Below are 7421 nucleotides of genomic sequence, written 5' to 3' on the forward strand. Positions count from 1 at the left end.
GCATTAATTTCAATGTAGATGTTGATTACTAAATATATTTGATTGCTTGCACTTGATGCATTGATTTCAAAGTAGATGATTTCTAGTCCTATTTGTTTGCTTGCACTAAATGCATTGATTTTGGTGTAGATGGTGATTTATAATCCTATTTTATTGCTTGTACTAGATGCATTCATTTTAGTGTAGATGTTGGTTTCTAATCCTTTTTGCTTACTTGCACTAGATGCACTAATTTGAGTGTAGATGTTGATTTGTAATCCTATTTTATTACTTGCATTAGATGCATTGAATTAAGTGTAGATGTTGTTTTCTAATTCAATTATTAATATTCGAGTGCAAGAGAGACAATGTATGATGTTTACTATAACAACTCAAACTAAATATTTAAATGGTCAACAATTTCAATTGTCCTTTTGATATAGTCGATATGGAAATATGACTCAACTAACAAGGGAGACAATAAGAATAGTAGAAGAAAACAATTTGGGAATAGCCATGATGAAGACTATTTGTAATTGAATTGAAGACTGTATAATAAGGTTGGAGGTTGACAGGATTTGAACCCCCGTCAAGCATAATGCCTAACCAATCTACCAAGGGTGGCAGCTTTGTAAAGAGAGTCACCCATCCTCTTTAGAAGCTTTGGTTTTTCCATTCGACGGGGGAGAGAGAGAATAGATGTTGGGCAGCGGATCCCTCGTGTAACGATTTGGGGGCTTAAGGCCCAAAATTTTGGGTATTGATATTGTAAAAGTTCCACGAAGTGCACATAGCGCGAATTGTAATGAGTCAGGTCAAAGGGTTGTCCACCTGAAAATAATGTAAAAATAATATAGAATATGTCATCCTACCCATTGTCCACGGACCATGGGAATGTATAAATAGAGCGAGGCTCTAAGGATAGAAGTAGCCGAGATGAAAATCAAAAGTGTATGGGTTTGGAAAGGCAAGATTTCTCAGAGTCTGTAAGTCCGTGTCATGGTCAGTAATAGTTAGTGTAGGCTCTATGGCTATGTGCGCGGACCCCTACAGCTGAGTGCGCAGGGCAGAATTTGATTGTACTGAAACAGAAGATTAATAATGATAAGCGTTCCTCAATTATTGTGCATCTGGTAGCAAATCTGTATGTTTATTCTTATGTTATGGTTTTATGCATATCTTTAAGATTTATGGTTGTGTGCACTAGTTATAATTATTGAATGCTTGATTAAGACTCTAAGAATTAGATCAGATCTATAATAACTACAATAATAATAAGGAATCTAGGAAGTGCCTTGTCACAGAACTACGCGAAGGCCAGCCAGCTGTGCAGCGTAGCGCGAGTGTGCAGATCGGTTCACGACCCCTCCAGACCTCATCAAGACATGCGTAGGGTGCGGAAACCTGGTTCCAGCACCCTCCCATACTACCTCGGGTGAGACTTCAGTTCGTGCTCCGTGGATTGTTGTCGACAGGGCCAGTAGTGTGGGATTTATTTGGCAAAACACTTCTGAACCTGGGTCAGGCCCCAATAAGCCAAAAAATGGTTCCATTGCTGGGACCGACATCTGCCTAAGGGATGTCTGATGTTGGAACACTGAAACCCTACGGAGAAAGAGATTGAAGATTGGTTGGATCATAATCTTCACGAGTTTGTGGTAAAGGAAAACAAAACCCCACAAATATCTGAGAAGAGGTGGCTGGATCACTACGTATATATGGAAATTCACGAGATCTTCTATGCATCTTTCTCTTCAGAGCTGTATGATTGGATCGCAAGGTTAATGGACAGCCAGGGAAGATGCAAACCTGAGAAGCCCATAGTGTGGACTCCAGAGTTGGTACGCAAGCTAGAGGCATCTGAAGATAAGATCGCACAGACTGTGGATCATTGGCTGGATCAGATAATAGGAGGGTTTATCACTTAATTTGTGATAGACATGACTGTCAGCTACAGCAAAGTAGAAAGATGTTTTCTCAAGGGACCGCAAGGTAAGTACATCAAATCATTGAATACCTAGATTAAGATGCTATTGTGTGAAAAACGGGTGATGTGAATCCATTAATGAGTGGAACGACATGTAGCAGAAGGGCCTACAAAGGTATCGAAGGGTTAGGAAATAGTCCTTTAGTTTCACCTCAGTGAGTGGGTGAGGAAGAGCGCACTTGGGAATCTCCAAGGAGTGTGGTCATTTTGATAAGGCAATGCATTCCATAGCTATAATCTCCGCTAACACCACCACTCGCATCACCTCCTTCACCCCCATCTTCACCCACACCACCTCCACCAAACCGGTGGTTTAGCATGGCGAGCGCAATTAAGTTGCCTATATTCAGAGGGGTAGCGAGTGAAGATCCAAATCAATTTTGGTTCATAGTAAGAGCAGTGTGGGAAGCGCACGGAGTTATGGATGATAACATTAAGAAGGCCACATTGGTAAGTGCGCTACAGGATTGCGTGCTGACTTGGTATATCAAGCACTTGAATGATCATCCGAATGCCGGAATAGTGGAAATCCAAATTGCATTAAACAAAGAATTTAGCCGACCGAAATCGGAGACGCAGTCAATCATCAGATTCAAGGAGATCGCAATGCTTCCAGGCGAAAACCCTGGGATCTAGATCAGAGACTGAAGAGTACCATCCGCAAGGCTAATATGACGTTAACGGATGCGCAGCACTGCGTGTGGTTTGTTGCATCTTTGACACCACATCTGTTATGAAACCAGCTCAAGAAAAGATAGAAAAGATAAATCCACGCCTTAGAATTCAGCCTCTTCGAGGGGGCAACCTCCTTTACATTACATAAATGAACAATTCTTGGATGATAAAAATGACAAAACCTCCTTTCTATATATAGGAGTCTAAGGAGTCACAATATAATCCAGCCGACCTAACAATAATAATATAAAGCCACAAAAATAACAATAGAGGGATTCTAAGGGGCACAGAAATAACAATATGGGGGTAATAGGGGCACAACAATATAAATAAGGGGTATAACTACAATAGTAATGGGGTAATCACTAGTATTATAGGGACCCAACATGCCCCTCTCCTTCAAAAAAGTGTTGTCCTCAACGCTTGAGTAGTTTTCGATACTTCTGCATAAAATTCTTATCCTCCCATGTGGAATCTTCAGCGGATAAGTTCTTCCACTTGATAAGATACTCTGAAATTGATCGATTTCATAGCTGTCGAGTTCTTGTTTCTGTGACTGCTTCCGGTTCCAATATAATTTTTCCTTCCTCGTCAAGTTCTGGAAATATTGTTTGAACTGGGAGCTTGTCGCCTATAACCTTCTTTAAACATGAAACATGGAAAACTGGGTGCAATCGAGAAGCTGCAGGAAGCTCCAATTTGTATGCCATAGTACCAATCTTTTCCAACACCTTGTACAGACCATAATACTTTGGTGATAATTTATTATCCTTATTAGCTTGCTTTAGGGACATTTGCTTATATGGTTGTAGCCGTAGGAATACCCAATCACCTACATCAACACTTCTTTCACTGCAATGTTGATCTGCCTGTTGTTTCATTCTATTTTGTGCCAACACGAGGTTATCCTTTAAGAGTTGGAGGACTTGTTATTGATGTTCGATGTGGTGTTCCACTGCCTGAACCTTAGAATTTTCTCTTAAATATGATGTGATTGATGGTGGTTGGTACCCATAAAGTGCCATAAATGGGGTCATTTTTGTTGATGTATGGAAGGAAGTGCTATACCACCATTCAGCCAGAGGCAACCATTTGACCCATTGTGTCTGTTTATCAGATACAAAGCAACGAAGATATCCTTCCAAACACTTGTTTACTATCTCAGTTTTCCCATCAGATTGAGGATGATAAGATGAGCTATGAGCTAACTGAGTACCAAGACAAGAAAATAATTTTGTCCAAAAATTTCCAGTGAAAATGGGATCTCTGTCACTTACAATAATCTTTGGGTTTCCATGTAGCTTTTGAACTATTTCCATAAATGCAGTAGAAACTGTACTGGCTTTAAATGGATGTGATAATGCACAAAAGTGTGCATACTTGGTAAGTCTGTCAACTACCACCATGATGACACTCTTTCCCTCAGACTTGGGTAAACCTGTGATAAAATCCATTGAAACCTCCTCCCAACGTTGGCTTGGAATGGATAAAGGTTGTAATAGACCTGGTGTCTTAATTGTTTCAACTTTATTTTGTTGGCAAACCAAACATTCCGCCACAAACTTTTGAATATCTGATTTAAGGCCATCCCAAGAAAATTCCTTCTTAACCCTGTGGTAAGTTTTTAAAAATTCCGAGTGCCCTCCTAAGGGAGAAGTGTGCAATTCCATAAGAATCTTTTGTTTTAGCTGGGAATTCTTACAGATGTATAAGCGATCTTTGTACCATAACGAATCATTTTTCCAACTAAATGTATCAGAAGTACTGGAATCTTGTTGTAGCTTTCGAATAAGTGCCCACACTTCTTCGTCATTCTTCCATTCCTCCTTTCTTTCGTTTACCCAATCTGGTTGGATAATAGAGATGGCACACAACAATGCTTCCATATCCTCATCCTTTCTTGAGAGTGCATCTGCCACCACATTTTGCTTCCCTTTTTTGTAGATGATTTCAAAGTCATAACCCAACATCTTTGTGACCCACTTTTGTTGCTATTCAGAGGATAATCTTTGTTCTAAAAAGTATTTAAGGCTATCATGATCCGTTTTTACCTTGAAGTGTCTTCCCATTAGGTAGGGTCGCCATTTCTTAAGTGCATGGAGTATTGCCAACATTTCCTTCTCATAAATAGCTTTGCTTAAAAACTTTCCCTTGATTGGACAACTTTCAAAAGCAATGGGTCTTTCATCTTGCGTTAAAATAGCACCAATTCCATTTCCTGAAGCATCACATTCCACAATAAAGGTTTTTATGAAGTCCAGTGTAGCTAAGACCAGTGCTTGGAACATTGCCTCTTTAAGATGTTTAAAGGCCTTTGTTGCTTCTGGAGTCCATGAAAATGAATCTTTCTTCAATAATGTTGTTAGAGGTGCTGCTATTCTCCCATAATTCTTAACGAACTTGCGATAATACCCTGTCAACCCAAGAAAACCTCGCAGATGCTTTATGGATGTGGGAATTTTCCATTCCTTAATGGTTTTAATTTTGCTAGGGTCTACCTTAACTCCTTCATGAGATACAATATGACCCAAATATTACACCTCCTGGACTCCAAAGAAACATTTGGATCTTTTTGCATATAATTGTTTCTCCTCCAATAGTTGTAGCACCTTGTCAACATGTTCAACATGCTCCTTCCAATACTTGCTGTAGATTAGTATATCATCAAAAAATACTAACACAAATTTTCTAAGGAATGGTTTGAAAATTGAATTCATCAAACCTTGAAATGTTGAAGGCGCATTGGTAAGGCCAAAAGGCATGACCAAAAATTCATAATGACCCTCATGAGTTCTAAATGCCGTTTTCGGAATGTCTTCAATCTTCATTCTGATTTGATGATATCCCGAACGAAGATCCAACTTGGTGAAGTAAATTGATCCATGCAATTCATCCAGTAATTCATCAATGACAGGAATGGGGAACTTATCTTTAATAGTGAGCTTGTTGAGCTCCCTATAATCTGGACACATGCGCCATGATCCATCCTTCTTGTGCACCAATACTACTGGAGCTGAGAAAGAACTTTGACTCGGTTGAATTATACCAGCCTCTAGCATTTCTGCAACCATATGTTCAATTTCACTTTTTTGGACATATGGATATCTGTACGGCCTGATGTTTGGAGGAACACTTCCTGGAATCAGATGAATAGCATGATCATGATCACGCATAGGTGGGAGACCTTTGGGAGTCTCAAATACCTTGGAATGATTGTCCAGGACTTTTTGGAGATCTGGAGAAATAGATGATTCCAATGTGGAAACATCTAGCGAACATAATTGTGCAATGACACCTCTTTGCTCCTTTTTTAGAAGCTTTGTCATGCCATTAGAGCTGATTATCTTTCCTGGTTTCCCTGCAATACCCCTTAATTCAACTTCCTTTCCTTCCACAGAAAATTTCATGAAAAGTTCTTGAAAATTAAAAGCTATTGTACCCAAGGATTGTAGCCATTGGACTCTTAGTACAACATCAGCACCTCCCATTGGAATGGAAAGCATTGGGCTAGTCAATACATATTCTCTCATGGATAGCTTGATATTATGGCACTTTCCAGAACAATTTATTGTTCCTCCATTTGCAATCATCACTTGACACTCTGGTGCTGGATATAGGAAGCAATTCAATTCTTTTTCTACCCTACAATGAATAAAATTGTGGGTGCTTCCTGAATCAATCAACACTATTACCTTTTTCTTCTTGATTTGTCCTTCTATCTCGATGGTTTGAGGAGTGGTAATTCCCACCAATGCATTACAAGATATGGTCGGATTTATTTTTTCTTCATATAGGCTTTGTTCCTGGAATATATCCTCTTCTTTTGACCTTTCTTGCTCCTTTTCTTCTTCCTCTTCATAATCTACGTAGAATAATTTCTTCTCAGCACACTTATGACCTTTTGTGTATTTGCTATCACAATTGTAACAAAGCCCTTTTGCTCTTTTTTCTTCCAATTGTTGTGGTGTCAACCTTGTAGGTTGTGGAAGACTATGGGCAACAACACTTCCGTCTTTATAGTTGTGAATGGTATGCTTCCTAGTTGCCATAATTTGGCTTTCCATTTTTCTTGCTAACCTGAATGCCTTCTCTAACGAATCAGGTTCCCAAAGGCGCACATCATGTTGGATATTATCCTTTAAAGACCCTATGAACACATCAATCCTATGCTCCTCTGGAATATCTTTTACCCTTATGTTCAATTTTTGGAACTCCTCAATGTGCTCCATTATTGAACCCTTTTGTTTGAGACTTATCAATTGGCTAAAAAAAGTGTTGCTTTTTGTATCCTCATAATGTGCTATCAATTCTTTCATAAAAATAGCCCAAGTGATAAATTGTTTACGAGAACAAAGCCATTGATACCATACAAACTGATTTGGTTCCAAATATAAAGTTGCCATACGTACCTTTTGTGTGTTTTGCACATTATTGAGATCAAAGAATTGCTTCATCTGTAATATCCATGTGGCAGGATCCTTGCCATCAAACTTCCTCATATCAATTTTTGGAACATGGTGAGTCTTCGATCCAACATTAGCGTCTATGGTATCATGATTAACATTTCTTTTGTTCTCATCATGAGTTTCCTTTACTACCTTTTCACCATTAGTGACACTTTCTTATAGCAACTTCTTCAATTCTTCCATATCTGTCTTCAAATCTATCTTCAAATCTGCCATGTCTCTCTTCAAATATGTCTTCGAATCATCCATCTTAGCTTCCATGCCCTTTATCTTAGATTCCACGCCACTTATCTTAGCTTCTGTTAGCTTTTGTG

Source organism: Pinus tabuliformis, chromosome 3_2 (genome assembly GCF_031772625.1).
Source record: "Pinus tabuliformis cultivar Carrire ecotype Pingquan chromosome 3_2, CPIR1, whole genome shotgun sequence".
NCBI classification, from domain to species: domain Eukaryota; kingdom Viridiplantae; phylum Streptophyta; class Pinopsida; order Pinales; family Pinaceae; genus Pinus; species Pinus tabuliformis.